The 17,217-nt window shown below is 35.7% G+C and overlaps 2 pseudogenes across 1 annotated transcript; both read right to left on the reverse strand.

The window, feature by feature from the left end:
- Positions 1 to 4: 4 nt before the first annotated feature.
- Positions 5 to 3,354, reverse strand: LOC143587846 (7-deoxyloganetin glucosyltransferase pseudogene; annotated as a pseudogene). The gene is made up of 2 exons (XR_013144982.1): positions 2,846 to 3,354; positions 5 to 901 (listed from the first exon to the last, which is right to left on the reverse strand). The product of XR_013144982.1 is annotated as a 7-deoxyloganetin glucosyltransferase pseudogene (transcript).
- Positions 3,355 to 12,347: 8,993 nt separating this feature from the next.
- LOC143587847 (pentatricopeptide repeat-containing protein At4g14850-like) lies at positions 12,348 to 16,321 on the reverse strand (annotated as a pseudogene).
- Positions 16,322 to 17,217: the final 896 nt, after the last annotated feature.

Consider the following 17,217-nt stretch of genomic DNA (forward strand, 5'->3'; position numbering starts at 1 on the left):
CCAAATTAGCCATTGATGAACCAAAAGGAATATCACATGCTTCCTTAGCTTTGTTCTTCAACTCAATAACTTTCTTTCTCATCAAATTACCTTTGTCTCCTTTCATCAACTCAATCACTAGCTTTTGAACCTCATCACTCTTTACATTGTTGTCAATCTCCATGCATATACCCCATTTGTTGCAACCCAACCAACAATTCGGTTGTTGATCGCCAAAATACGGCCAACAAATCATTGGCACTCCACTAGAAATGCTTTCAATAGTCGAGTTCCATCCACTGTGTGTTAAAAACCCTCCTATCGACGGGTGGTTAAGAACTTTCTCTTGGGGGGCACCAAGCCGCCAACAACCCTCTATCGCCAACCTCAGCCAACAAATCAGGTGGAAGAACAGCTGACTCATCAATCACGAGGTCAGGACGAATTATCCACAAAAACGAACATGTACTTTTCGCAAGTCCCCAACCAAACTCAACTAGTTGTTGGGATGTCAAAACCGCAATGCTACCAAAGTTCACATAAACAATTGAATTTGGTTCTTTCGAGTCTAGCCATTTTACACATTCCGAATCTTCTTTCCAAAGGCTTGATTTAAATGATCCTACACTTTTTTCTACAATGTTATTCTCCAGTAGATGTAAAGGGCCAATTCCGTAGCATGGAGCATACTTAGATGAGATCGCGTCCAAAATATCACCATCGAGTTCATCAAACGTGTTGAAAAAGATGCCAGAAGCTAGTTTTGCTTTCGCTATTTGTGAGTTAAAAAACTGAACCATGTATTTATCCCCTGGGTAGATATATCTAATCCAAGGAGGGATATCTTTTAAGCGTATGCCTTGCATCGCGGGTATAGAATCTAGAACGGTATCCAGATAGCCATTTACTAAATAACTTGGATCTGCATACCAGAGACAAATGATTAACTTTAAAGCCGTGTTAACATTCTCTTTTTATGAACAACTAATATTTCCATCATGTCTTAAGTGAGATTAGAACTCACAATCATTTTGGTTGACGATACACCTTTGCCATTAAAGCAGACTAGTGATTGTGCCGTGTTAATATTCTACTTTATACAAATTAGAAAATATCCGAACATTGTTGTTCATTATAGTTTCTAATGAATAAAGTAATTATATTTGTTTTAAATTAGTATTGAAGGCATGGTTGTTCCACATGCAACTAGGTGCAAGTATTTAGGATCATCTGTCTACAGTGGCGGGGTCATAGACGGTGGTATAGCTTGTCGTGTTCAAGTAGGTTGGTGCAACTGGGTAAACCCTCCTTGTGGAAAAGGGGGGGGGGGGGGGGGGGGGAGGGGGGGAGGAGGCTGACCCAAATGATGTGGGATGGTTGGATTGGACATTATTTGCTAGACTTGCATCTCTTTGAGAACATAAGTCATGACCGACAATAAGTTTTGTTGAATATGTTGGATTTGGACTATAGATGATTCGGACGTGATCGATGATAAGTTTTATCATTATCACTTTAGGATGGTTGTTAGTCCTAATGGTTGTTCTTTTTCTACACTTAAAAAAAATAAGAAGATAAAGACCTTTCCAAAACAAAAGAAGGTTTCTGGAGCAAAGGTGTCAACGGAAACACCCTCTCTGTCTCTCTTTTACTAGAGGTAAAGTTTGTTTTATCACACAATTGACAATTCCTAACCCTACCAATAATTTATGCTACAAGTGAGATTATATTAGGTACGTTATCCTCTTACTCTATCAATCCTACTAATAGATTTTATCTATATTAATGTATATATTAAAAAGGGGTTTACATTCCTCTCACAAAGTTATAATTCATTTTTTTTAAAATATTTTATTAATTATTATATATAACCACTAATTCACAAATCATAATTTCATGAATAAAAATAATAGTTTTTTCTTTCTTTATTATATTTTTTTTCAACTAATTAAAATATTTAACTAACTATATTTTTAAGCACTAAACTTGGGTAAGTGTCAGCTTTACATATTTTATTTTTTGTTAAACGATTTTCTTAAACTTTGCTTTCATATTTTTTATAGTTTGTCTTTACAATGACCGAAACTTTTTTTCATGATTTAAAAATATCTTATCGTCGCATGGTTTATATCCGTGTTTCAACGTTTGATACCTAGCTCGGCTTTAAAATATTTTTTTTTAAATTACTAATTTGTGTTGATACTGCTGATACGAACCAAATTTGTTTTTGGTTCGCAACAGTAACATGGTGGTCTTTTTGGTTCCACATATGAAAATCTGTTGTATTTGGGTATTGGCGGGTTTATTTCTTTTGTTAAGTTTCGATGTCGTACCTTTATATAGACTGACTTCACATCGACTTGCATCGAGTTTATGATTTAATGTTTTTACTTATGTTTTTTTGTTCGATATAATGGCCCCATCGTGAAGCGCGGGATCCTAAATCCTAGTTTAAATAAAAAAACATTACATCCCAATGTAAGACAAAACCAATTTTCTATACCTTTAATAAAGTCTCCGAATTTGATTGAATTTGGATATGTGAAACAAAATACCATTTTGTCTACCTTTGAAAAAGTCTATTTCTGACTTTGGACTTTATGTAAAACTAAACAAATATGCTAGTTTAACTTTAACGGTAACAAATAGTATAGTATAACACCAATATTAAACTTTAGATTATTTAAATTAGATATTATTTGTATTTACACATACAAATACAATAAGTTTCAATTGTTTTTAATATTCATTATATAATACCTTATAGTTACGTTCATTATATAATTCATATATGTATATTTGATGTTTTCTATATTTTTCACCTATGTGTTACACGAGACAGTAACCTAGTAAATTCATTAATTACCTTTAAGGGGCATCAATCCCTTCTCCACAAGATTGGGATACTGATCAAAACATAAGAATGAACCAGCTCCACTAGTCCATAAACAAAACTCTGGGACACCGAATTCGGACGCCGCAGCATGTGTGAAGCCCATAAGCACATCAGCCACTATACAAGTTACCGGTGAATAAGTAGCATTAACTTTAGCAATTAAAGTTTTAAATGGACCCAAAAAGTTTTCTTCAATGGCCCTTGCTAGAGATGGGACATCTTGGGTGGCATCGAGGTTATGTGGCGGTGGAAGACCGTCAGGAATGGTCTCGAACCGGAAGGTAGGGAGGCCACCAACGGCTTCAGATCCCTGAGATCTCACGAGACGTTGGTGGTTAAACTCGGTGTTTACAAAGGTGATAAGAAAGCCTTTGGAGTGAAGGAGTTTAGCTAGTTGTAACATTGGTTTAATGTGACCTTGAACTGGGATTGGTATGCATAGTGCATGTGGCTTGTTCTCTTGTTCCAAACCCATGAAGCTTGTTAATTTGTCACACACACTCAACAAATGTATATTGGAAACTAAAACATATATCAACTATTTATAGACCAAGTTACCTTCTAAAATTTTATATTATATATAGATTACCTAGCATTGTGGAAACCTTCATTATGGAAGGAAAGATGAGTAGAGGCAGGCTTAAATTGATCTAGGATAAGAGAATTAGACATGATTTGACAGAGTTGCATCTCTTTGAGGACATGGTCCAGGATATAGATTCGTGAAGACGTAGGATTAAGGTTAGCAACTTCTAGGGGAATGTACCTAGTTAGCTTAGCTTCGTATTTAGGGTCTAGTTGGCTAGCCCGACTCCTTGTTGTTTATGTATATATTTTGTTGATGCTGCTTTTTGTTTTTTATGCCCTATTCTTAGTAGGTTACAAATCCCTTGCTATTTGGTAGTTTGCTATCTATATATTGCTAAGTGTCTTTGCTTGTAGGATGTATGTTTACTCTGTTTACCTGTATGTAGATTTATGAGCCGGGGGTCTCTCTGGAAGCAGTCTCTCTATTCTCACGGATAGAGGAAAGACTTGCCTACATCTCACCCTCCCCTGACACTACCGATAGCATGCTATGCGGTGGGATATACAGGGCTTGATTGATTGATTGATAGATTACGTAGCATTTATTTTTATTTTTGTTAAATCAAACTAAAACTTCATCATATAAATAGAGCTTAAACTTTTCAATATTATAGTGAGAAAGTGAGAAACTAAAATATATTTAAAGTTCCATACTAGCTAGCTGGTCCTCATACATTCTCAACCCAATTAATGAAAATTAAATATATATGCATAGTCATGTGGCTACGTAACGAAATTAATTTTACCCATCCCTATTACCGGTATATGTGCTGCTATAGTGCCATACATGTTACTACAGTACTATTAAAGTATTAATGAAAATTGAATATATTTTATTAATTAACATGCCTTGTGTTTTAAACAGACATGCAATTGACAACTCTACCTTTATGTTGTTAATTTACACCAGACACGTAGTTGACAACTCCTTTATTGGGAATTAACATGCCTTATTGTGTTTTAAACAGACACGCAGTTGATAACTCTATCTTTATGTTGTTAATTTACACCTCAACTCTATCTTTATGTTGTTAATTTACACCTTTAAAGGTGTAAATTAACATAAAGATAGAGTTGTCAATTGCGTGTCTGTTTAAAACACAATAAGGCATGTTAATTCCCAATAAAGGAGTTGTCAATTGCGTGTCTGTTTAAAACACAGGCCATATATGTTAGCCAATAAAGGTGTAAATTATTATTAACATAAAGATAGAGTTGTCAATTGCGTGTCTGTTTAAAAGACGATAAGGTATGCTAATTAACAAAATATTTTATGTGACTTTTTTATTTTTTAAATATTTGAAATTAGTATACTAGGTTCCATCATTTTTTCTTATTGATATATGAAACTTAAAACAATATTACAACCATGACATATAAATAGTTAAGCATAGAGGTGGTTAAAAAAACCGGTCCTCGAACCGGTTTGCCGGTTTAAACCGGAAATCGGTTTTTAAGAAAACCGGTTTTTTGTAAACCGGTTTGACCGGTTTACAAACCGGCGGTTTATATATCGGTTACACAATTTGGAGCCAAAACCGGTTTTATAACCGGTTATAAAAAAAAACCGGTTTTTTTTAATAACCGGTTATTAAAAAACCGGTTTTTTTAATAACAGGTTTTTTAAAAAACCGGTTAACCGGTTTTTTTATAAACCGGTTTTTGACCGTTATAAAAAAACCGGTTAACCGGTTAAAAACCGGTTTTTTCCCGTTGATTAACGGCCATATAGCCGTTTTTTATAAGTTTTGACCGTTTTTTTTTTCCCCATTTTACCCCCACAAACATCTATATATAGCTTAGGTTGGGTATTGGTTAGATCACACTCGATTATACAACTCCAAACGCTCTAAACGTTTATTACATACGCGATTATTTTGTTATCTCACGCTCAATTATACCACATTACCACTCCATACGCTCTTATTTCGTAGTCGATTATCATGGCCTCCCAAAGTGCTGCTTCATCCGTCAACATGGGTGCCTCGAACACGGGAGAAACGGTCGTTCGGGTCATCCCCACGAAACGAAACCAAGATGTTTGGCAACATTTCGACCTATGCGAAATGTCTAACGGTACCCAAAAAGCTCGATGCAAACATTGTTTGAAGTTTTATGGCAAAGATGCAAACTCCACTTTAAGAGCGCATGTACAAAGGCCCTTTTGCAAGGCCTTGAAGGACGAATCGGGAAGTAGTTCGCAGCCGGAGATGACGAATCAAGGAACGGTGTTTACGTACGACCTTGAAGCGGTACGTCAAAAGTTTTCAAACTTTGTGATTCAAAATACACTTCCTTTCAACCACTTCGACAACCCTCAATTCACGGAGATGATGCAAAAGTATGTTCAACCACGCTACCAACACGTAAGTCGTTCGACCCTTAGAAGAGATTGTCTTAAAGCTTGGAAAAACGCTAAATCCGAACTAATTTCATACTTTTCAAACTTACAAACTGGTGTAAACTTAACAACGGATGTGTGGTCGGTACCTAATGGTTCGCCCGACTCATACATTTGTGTGACGGCTCATTGGGTTGACCCCGGGTCGTGGCAAATGATGAAACGAACCGTTGCGTTTCAATTGTTTGATTACCCGCACACGGGTAGAAATATTTTTAAACTCTTGGATAAAGTCATTCGACAATACAAGATTGAAGATAAAATCTTTTCAATTTCGTTTGATAACGCGTCCAACAATACGGCCGCGGTTGGCCATTTAAAATTAAAGTATAAACCTATTTGTGATGGAGCGTTTTTTCATAGCCGATGCATTGCACATATTATCAACTTGGCCGTACAAGATGGGTTAAACGTGATCGAAACGCAAAGAAACAATTTTAAAAGAATGTTACGAGATGTTTTTAGCAACAATAAAACATTTTCAAGATACAAAAAATTTTGTGATGAAGCTAATTGTCAATGGTTGGGGCCCAATTGGGATTGTCCAACAAGATGGAACTCGACTTGTGATATGTTTGAGAAAGCCATCCAACAAAAAGAATCACTAATTGCGTTTCATCAAATAATGTCAAGTAGGGGTAAATGTGCACCGTACGATCCTAGAAACTGGTTATTGATTGAGATCGTTACGGAGGTCCTTCAAATTTTTAAATCTTGCACAACTAGTTTATCCGGGGTTTACTATCCAACAAGCCCCATTGCTTTACCAAAAATTGCTGTCATGTGCACAAAGTTGAGTGAACTTCATTGTAGGGGTGCACCTTATTTTGATATGGGTGTAAAAATGAAAGAAAAATTTAGAAAATATTTTCAACAACTACCCGCTGTTTTGACATGTGCTGCTGCGTTAAACCCTTGCATAAATGTTGGTGGTGTTGAAGCTTTAATAGAAAAAATTTGTGATGAGCTAGAGTTAAACGACGATCAAAACCCCTATTATAACCAAACTTTAAAGAATGCTTTCAACACCACCTTGTCTAACATGTATGATGTTTACCTTACAAAATACGGGTCGTCTTCCCAAATTCATGACTCGTTAAGAGCTGTTGCCCAATCCCAATCCCAAACCGACCTTGAAATGGGGATGTACTACATGATTTGGGAAGACGCCGGTAAACGTCAAAAGGTAAACACCCCAAGCAGTGAACTTGGAAGGTATGGTGGTACCAACTTTGTGAAACACATGACTCCAGATGAATTTAGAAGTCTTGATTTGCTGGCTTGGTGGAGAGGTAAGGAGGATGAGTTTCCGATCCTCGCCGCCATGGCCAAAGATTTACTAACGGTCCAAGCTTCCACGGTAGCTTCGGAGTCTGCTTTTTCTGTTTCTGGCAGGGTTATATCGATTAGGAGGACTCGACTCACTCCACCAGCTGTAGAGATGTCTATTTGCTACAAGGATTACTTGGACGCTTTAGATAGGGCACAACATCAACGCTCACTCGAGGGGGAAATGGACTATGAGGCGGGCTTGTATGAAGACGAGGTCAATCAAGGGCACACTCAACCAATGACCGATGAAGAAGCCGCGTACGACGATTACCTAAGGAATAGCTCGGGATCGGGTAGCGATGAAAATAATGAGTAAGAAACAGCAAGTTGTTAATGTAATCGTGTCTAAGCATTCTTTAATGTTTGTATTTTTGAGTTACGAATATGCGATAACGATTTAATGTTTGTATTTTTAATGTAAAAGCTATAAATGAAAGTTATGTATTTTTGAGTTACGAATATGCGATAACGATTTAATACTTTTAGTTACCGGTTTGCCTTGTAGTTACCGGTTTGTTTATACTGTGAAAAAATAATGGTTATTTAAAAAAAAAAAAAAACCGGTTAACCGGTTAGACCGGTTATTAAAAAACCGGTTAATAAAAAAACCGGTTTATTAACCGGTTCTAACCGGTTCACAAACCGGTCGTAACCGGTTTGACCGGTTATGGTTTTCATGCACAAAAACCGGTTATTAACCGGTCCGGTTATTAACCGAACCGGTTTTTTTCCAGGACGAAAAAAACCGGTCCGGTTAATAACCGAACCGGTTTTTTAAAAAAACCGATTTGTTCACCTCTAGTTAAGCATGTTGTATCTATGTTTGATACTTGTGTTAAGCGCGTTGTTTCTAACCTTTTGAACACAATAAGACCCGAATTGATTGCCCTACCGAAAGAAAGGCATTAAAATGCATAGTTTTCTTTTGATAAAAATCAGAGAAACTTAGTGGGACTGGATTGGGAAAATTTGTATACGTTTTCATTTGAGATATGTAGTGTTTCGTGTGTTATGATCGGTTATCTTTCGTGTGTTTGATTAGTCTATTTTATTATTTTTATTAAGTTTTTAGTTAGAACTAAGGTACTTCATACATGCTTTTTAAATTTTAGATTATGTACATTAAAGATATATTTTGGAAGCATTTACGTGCATGTTATGAACTCTTGGGAAGATCGGGTATAATACGTGCATACATCGGAGTAAATCAATAAAAGAAAATAAAAAAATTATGAAAATCATATCTGAGAGAACCCTGAAAATTGGAAGCAAATCCTTCGCGATGCGTGAAGATCTTAGCAACACACGGAGAAGTGAAGTAAGTTCCTTTTGTGCGAGGGAGCAAGTTATTGAAAAACACGGGGTCAAGTATATTGGACGCCGCGGCACAACTAAGGAAAATCCTTAGTGACGTGTGAAGGACGGCTAAATACCTAAATCGATTATATCTTCTTTTCAACTATTGTCGACGGAACCCTCTTCTCTGCTGTTTCTTGGTGATTTTCGACGACTTACGGGAGCTAGTAATCATATTCAATCAATGCGTAAGGACTTCCAATCATTCATTGAAGATCAGATGACTACTATGAGAGGCTAAACTATCCCGAATCATTCTAGGGTGTAAAGTTTGTATAATTTCATATCCTATTCATGTTATGTATTGAATGACATTTTTCTATTTGATTGATAATCTATCCAAACCTGATGTTTAGTATTATCCAAATTTGTTAGTGTGATCAACATTCCAAACATAATCTTTGTAATCAATCAATTGATCACTTAATTAAACATATCACCAACGAAAGACGCTCGTAGTTCGACATTTTACCTGTCCTAGCTAATTAAGGTGAATAGGATCGTAAATCTCTTATCTTTGACCATCCTTCGACACTGATCAAATTTTGATGTTGTTGCCGGGGACCGACAACTGTTAACTTTAATGCAACCCAAGTATAACCATTTAGAATTTGTAATGTTCTCTCAAAACATGATTAAATTGTTTCAAACTAGTAAAGCCACTACATCACATACTCTTTAAGTCTTATGTATATAATTGCATTAGGAATCACCAACCAAATCATATACATATTTTTTATGTATACAAATATAAACAACAGAACACTGCTATCCAAAATACACGAACTCCAATCAGATTCAACGGTTCAAGATATCAAATTCGATACGACCACGAGATCTTGATGTCAGCTGTTGGCCCACAACAATTAATCATGACCATAACAATATATATTCAACTTAATAAAGGACAAAACTCAAGTCTAATATGGTGGTAGTAACTTGTATGGTAGCAACTTTTGTGTGGTGGCAAATATACGTTTAGTGGCAAATAAACAAATGATTGATTTTGGAAAAGATCTAGCCATCTGGTAGCTTCACTAAATATTAAGAAAAACTATCAAAATCACATTTTCAATCCATTCTTTATTAAACGGATGAGTTATATGACATGTAAAGTAAAAACTTAAATATAGGGTCTCATTTTTTTATTCATACCATATAATATATCAACTATCTTCCAATTACCATCTATAATATATATAAACGAAAACATAAAAATCATACGTGTCGCGATGTGGTCGCTCCCCCTTTTTTTGGAGTCACCAGATTTGCTTAATTTTTAAATGGAGGCTTCTCATGCATCTGACCCGAATTCACAGGTATGAGTCTTATCAAACCCAGATATTTCTTAAATGAGTTTTAACATCTCATTAAATTAAAAACTAATCTCATCAAATATTTGATATAAAAATCCTATAAAGTAGGATATACTAAAAATTAATATATGATTTATTTAAAATATATATATATAATTTATAATTAAAAAACCAATTTTATAGTAAAAAATAAACGGGTCTTGGGTCTCATCAAACCCTTATAGTTTTTAAACCGGGTTATAACATCTCATTTATTTGTGAAACAATTAATCATCAAACCATAAATATATTATTAACTTTCATACAATAAAAAAATAAAAAATCAAAAAACAAATAAATATTAGAAACAAATAATATAAAACAACCCCCGTAATACAGGGGATAAAAACTAGTATACTATATATAACAAGATAAAAGAAAAAAAACATTTACGGATATGAATAGGGAATAGAATGTGAAAGATTTTTGAAAAATAATAAATAAATGAACGGAATAGTGTTTTTTAGCTAAATTATAGGGAAAAATACGTGGAATGGTCCGGAAATGCTCTTAAGGATTGAAATACGTGGAGGATTTTAACATTTTGATGAGTAAAGTATGAAAAAAATACAAAGTATGCTAATTTTAAGAGTAACTCATAAGTATTAAGTAGAAAGTTATCTCCGGGTTTACTGATAAAAAGAAAAAAAAATACAAAACTCAAATAATTCATAATGCTTTGTGGAGGATACATATGAATTGTATACATACCTTATTTAAAACCAGGGGCGGACCCACATAGGTCCGGTCGTGGTCCCGGAACATCAATGTTTTTGAAAATTACTTAGAGGCGGTATATTAAATTTTGTAAGGACCCCATAAAAATTAATACTTGGAACCCATAGTATTATGACTGAACTGGTCTAGTGGAAAGTCTCTTGTTTTTTCTTGAAGAAATTGCAGGTTCAAGCCTCACCACACTATGTTTTTGTTGTTTTATATCCTAGTAAATATTAGTTATTAGTTAGGATATTTGTGTTTTTCTTTAGTTTCTCCCACATAGCCATTATCACCATACAACATATATAATGGCAACATGAGTTTTGCATATTTTTTTTATTTTTTATCTTGTGTATGTATATTATAATTAATCATTTATTTGTGTTAGAGTTAGTTTTTTATGTTTTGGTCATGTACGCAAGACCATATATATAACTTATGTTTATATTTTTCAGGTATGAATAAAAATGAGTTAACAGTCTATATTTCCGTGTTTTATTATGTTCCTCGCCTCGACTCGACCAGACCCGAATAACGACCGACCCGAAAATTTTATAAACCGAAAAAATTAAGACCCCATTAACATAAAATCCTGTGTCCGTCACTGCTTAAAACTGCATGTCGGTATGGACAGCATCATTTGACATGTAGCATTGATGCATAGGTTAACTTTATTTATTTAAATAAAATTGTTTATGCATACATGTATGTATGTGTACATGCATGTATATGTATATGTATATGTGAAACAATAATAATTAACAAAGAGCGTGGCTGGTGTAAAGTGTAATGGTCTTAGGCGCTCCAATTGATTTACATTCATTTATTTAATATAACTTTTAAACCATTAACACGTTGGTAGGGTGATTAAGAGGTTTTTCTTATGATTTCTTTCTGGTCTCAAGTTCTCTACGCTCACGTGTGTGCTCTTAAATATGGGCAACACCACTATAAAGGGGATTAATACTTGGGTAATGGGGTATGGCTAGTGTTTAGACTCTTTGAAATGGGGTATACCTGATCCCTACAAATTCTAAAAACATGGAAAAATGTGCCTTTAAACTCAGTCTTTCAAGACGCATTTGTGTTGAATTTGTACCAAGGAGACGAGCTTTTGGTTAATTTCTTCTGGGTCCGTCCATAACTTATAATATATGTGGAATCATCATATTCCTCATTCATCCCACCTTTTAATCTTCTCTTCCACAATCATTTCATTAACACTTGTTCTTGAATCAAAAGCATGAAGTTTAAGATGGGAAATCGTGTGGAGGTTATAGATATGAGTCTCGGGTTCATTGGTTCCTATTACGACAGCAACATAATCTCAACGTTCGGGAACAAGTACATTGATGAAGGTTTATGAATGTATGAAGGAGGAAGAAGATGAAAATTATATACAAAAATGAAAAGAATAATGAAAATTATATTCAATGGACGATCATGTCGGTGTGGACGAAATTGACTTAAATCTTGTCGATGTGGATGATTTTTCAACTCATAAGAAATTAACCAAAAGCTCGTCTCCTTGGTACAAATTCACCAAAAATGCGTTTTAGAAGACTGAGTTTAAAGACACATTTATCCATGTTTTTAGAATTTGTAAGAATCAGATAGGAAACATTATAAAACCATCTAACAAGACTGTTATTTGAGAAGAAGATTTAGTGAGAAATATGGATAGAACCCTCAATGTATATGAAAATTTACGAAAAGATGGTCACCAATAATCTCGACACGAGCACTCATACTTTGTAAACCGATGAAAACGATTATTATCTCTCACGAAAATCTCTCTATCAGTAATACCATAGATGAACTTAAACGCAGTATGACAGTCGAAACAAATCCTCATATTCTTGGTTATCCTAATAGGAAGTCCGCGCGGGATTACACACAGCCCAAAAGCAAGAGCTATCTTCTCACTGTGATGCCAAACCTCTGACTCTCTCTCTTCTTCTTCTAAGTCAAACAGAGTCATTTGCATCTTCAACTTGTTTAACATTGCTTCAATCTCTGTCTTCATTTCATGACTTGTGTCCTTTGCTTGAAATGTGTGGACTGAATTCTTTATGCTGATCCAACTGCACCCTGCATTTTTATTAATTCCTACTTGTTTCATTTCCATTCTCACCACATTGGCTTCTTCCCACCTGCATGCATAATTGGACACGAACAATTAACTAACGAGGTTTTCATGTTCATGTTTATGTTCATGTTCGTTTGTTAAGAAAATCAATGTGTTCGTGTTCGATTTTTTTTGTTTGTTAACAAAATAAATGAATAACCTAACGAACATAACTGAGCTCAGGGCCGTCTCCGAGAATTTAAATACCCCGGCCGAGCCAAAATAAAAAGGCCCGTAGGCCTTAACGAAAATTTTTTATTCGCTAATGTAAATGGATAAAACTTTTATCGACCGATTTATTATAAGCAGAAACCATTCTAAGCATGTAATTATCTCATAAACCATTGCAAATAACCTTATTTTTAACACCAAAAATCATATATATCTAATATGTATTAAAAAGTTTGTGCCCCCCGAAACTTATGTGCCCCGGCCAATGATGCAGCTCGCACACCCTCTGAGCCTCCCCTGACTGAGCTACAACCAACTAGAAGTAAGTGTGAACAGCAATATGTTAGGCATAACAAGTTATTAAAACTAGACTAAACTGTAATGAGAGTAACAAATTAAAAATAAATATATTAATGAATGTAAAAGAACGAACATAAACGAATTTAAATTCACATACGTTCATGTTCGTTCATTTAACTTTAACAAAACAAATGATTGAACATGAACAATTAAACGAACGAGGTTTCATGCTTGCGTTCGCTAGTTAAGAAAATGAAGATTTTCTTGTTCGTTATGTTCATTCAATAACAATATAAATGAATGGTTCACGAACGTAAACAAACATAAAGGTACTAAAAATAAATGTGAACAACTAGACTAAACTGTAACGGGCCTAACAAATTAATATGAATATATTGACGAACATAAACAAACGAAAGTTAACGAACAAACATAAACGAGCGAACGAGACGTGCGTTCATGTTCATTCGTTTAACTTGAACTTAAAAACCGTATGAACACAGACAATTAAACGAACGAGGATTTCATGCTCGTGTTCGTTAAGTGAATGGGCGAGTTTGAGATCGTTTATGCTCGTTCATTAACAAAATAAATAAAAGAATGGTTCACGAACGTAAACAAACGAACTGAGCTAAAACAACTAAAAGTGCATATTAACCACCATGTTTGGGCCTAAAAAGTTATTAAAACTAGATTAAATAGTAATGGTCTAACAAATTAAAATGAATATATTAACAAACAGAAATGAACGTAAACAAGTGAACATAAACGAATTTAAATTAACAAACGTAAATCAATGTTCACGTGCATAAATGATCGAACGAGACATATGTTTATGTTTGTTTAACTAAATGAACAAAATTTTTTTTGTTCAAATTCATTCATTTATTAAATAAACAAACTTCCCGTCAAACGGTTCACGGACAGTTTACTGAACGTTCTGTTCGTAAACAAGCCTAAAACAACATAGGCATAGAAACGAACCGAATGAACACGAAAGAAGTTTGTTCGTGGTCATTCGATTAACTTTAACCGTAAAAACAATTGAACATGAACAATTAAACAAACAAGGTTTTCATACTCGTGTTCGTACGTTAAGAAAATGAACATGTTTGTGTTTGTTTATCTTCGTTTGTTAATAATATATGCAAATGGATAAATGAACAAACATGAGTGAGCTAACACCAATTATAAGTAATTGTAAACAACATTTTGTTGTACATAAAAAGTTGATAAAACTAGACTTAATTGTAATGGGTAATAATTTAAATTCTGAAGAAAGAATAAGTAGTAACAAGCCTAAAAACTTAAGAAGAGTATCTCAACAAATGTAAACAAACATAATTGAACATAAAAGAACAAACGTAACCGGATATAAATGAGAGCGTTCACAAACAAGATATGTTTGTTTGCTTACTTGAATGAACAAAAAGTTTGGTTCATATTTATTTGTTTATTAAACAAACGAACATAACGAATTTTCTGCCGAATGGTTCATGAATCGTTCAGTGAACGCTCGGTTCATTTAGAAGTGTATACAAGCCAAGCTGCTCGCAGCTACTTGAGATTGGCTCGCATAAAGAGCTCGAATCGAGCCAAGCTTAAATGAGCTCAAGCCTAAAAATAAGCTTGTTTAATAAATAAACCTGAGGCCAAGCTTCACTTATCGAGCTCGAGCCGGCTCGTGGCGCTAAACGAGCATAATATTTATATAACTTTTATTACTATAATTGCATAAAAAAGTAATTCATAATAAACTAGCCGAGCTCGAGCTCGATGTAAATGAAATGCATACCTGCCAGCAGCAGCAAACATATTTGAGAGAATGACATGGTTTCCAGAGTCATGTGGGTCCAGCTGGAACAACTTATCAGCAGCTATCTTACCAAGTTTGTTATTTCTAAAAGAGATCCCCAAATAGATACTGTAGGATCAAAAGGCATTATTTTTATGAACTTATAAGCAGGCTCCACCATCCCCGCTCGCGCTAACATATCCACCACACACGCATAATGCTCAACCCGTGGTTCGATTCCATATCTTGGTCTCATTTGACTCAAAAATAGTCAAACCCTCATCCACCCTGCTAAAACCGACACAAAGGTAACATAATTAGGGTTTACGTTCCCACATTTCATCTCCTCAAACAAACCAAGCGTCATGTCAGCGTCTCCCGAATGAGCATAACCGCCAAGTAACACATTCCATGTGATCAAATTCCTCTCGGGCATCTCATCGAACACCTTCTCACAATCTTCTATGGCTCCACATTTAGAATACATGTCAACAAGCGCGCTTCCAACAAACACATTTTCACTAACACACGCTTTAACCGAAAGCGCATGAACCAATCTCCCCATTTCCAGGCCCGTGATCCCCGCGCACTCGATACAATAAAGTCTTTAGGCTCAATACCATTCCTCAAAGCTTGTAAAAACATCATACACGCGTTTTCCCCCTCGTCATTTTGCTCATAAGCAGCCACCATCGAGCACCAAGAAACGTCATTAAGGTTACAAACACCGTCAAAAACCACTCGGGCCGAACTTACATCCTTACACTTACCAAGAAACCGTAGATACAACGCGTCGGAACACGCATTCAAAACGACACAAAATGTAATGGAAGTAAGCTCAAGCTCTGCACAGGCTGTCGTCTTCAACTTGACAAACGCGTCAAGCGCTTTCCAATACTTGCCTTGGAGAACCGCGTTAGACAAAGACATCATGTATGAGAGCCAACTTAAGGGCGAGTGCATGGAGGTGTCTACCAACTCCGGGAGAGCTTAAGGAATTGCAGGCTTTAAAGGCGCATGGGAAGCCAAGGTGAAGTCATTGGGGAAGACTGAGTCCCGGTGCATGGAACGAATGGCGGAAGAGAAGTGGCCGGTTTGGACGGCACCGGAGATGAGGGCGGTCCAGGTGACGACGGAGCGGGTTGCGGGTGAGAATGCGGTGGGCTGAGGGGAGGAGGTGGAGTTTGGAGTACATGTTTATGAGGTGGTTGGAGATGAATGTTGATGGTTTTTATGATTACCGCCTGCTGATGGCGGTTTCAAGCAGGGAGGCAAGGCTCTTTAAGGTGCTCATTCTCATCACACGCCCCTGTGGCGTTGCCATACTTAAATGTTACTGATACCAAACATGAATATATTTTGCGACAATTCCTAAAATACTAGTCCTGTATAAGAGAGAGAAATCTTAAATAGTTTAAAATTTTTTCTCTTCTCAAAATAGTCCTTGCAAATCTATATTTCACTTGAAATTGGTATTCGTGAGGTGAGATTTGGTTGACCAGTCACAGAGTGACACGTGTAAAGTTAAAGATAAAGTTTCAGCGAAATCTGTCTCGGCCGATATTTTTGTAGTCAAAATAGTCTTCTGAAAAACCATTGTTTTGGAATGAAAGTTGTCCGTCATATGAGGTTTTAAACTCATCGGTTTCCGCGGTATTTTGAAATTCGTCGCGTGTGACGCATTTCAGGTGAATTTTGTCTCCTACGAGAAATTTCAAAAATGTTGCAAAAAAAAGCGATACTTTTCCAATGAATTTAGTCTTGTAAGATGATTTTCAAAAAAGTTTTAAAAAAATGATAATTTCCCAACGGATTTAATCTCCTTAGATGATTTTTATAAAAGTTTAAAAAATATGGCAAGAGTTAAGAATGTGGTGGGTGGTGGTGGTGGATGATGGCAGTGGTTGGTGGTGGTTGATGATGGCGGTGGGTGGTGGTGGTGGATGATGACGGTGGGTGGTGGTGGTTGATAATGGCGGTGGGTGGTGGTGGTAGTGGTGGATGATGACGGTGGGTGGTGGTGGTAATGGTGGATGATGACGATGGGTGGTGGTGGTTGATGATGGCGGTGGGCGGTGGGTGGTGGATGATGGCGGTGGGTGGATAAATTTATCTTTTTCTAACATCCATTCTTTTTATGTAAAAACAAACAAATTTCATCAAAAAACAATCGAATTAACATACTTTGTAACAAAA

Source organism: Bidens hawaiensis, unplaced genomic scaffold (genome assembly GCF_021521415.1).
Source record: "Bidens hawaiensis isolate Kalapana, Puna unplaced genomic scaffold, B.hawaiensis_p1.1 tig00035904_1, whole genome shotgun sequence".
Classification (NCBI taxonomy): Eukaryota; Viridiplantae; Streptophyta; class Magnoliopsida; order Asterales; family Asteraceae; genus Bidens; species Bidens hawaiensis.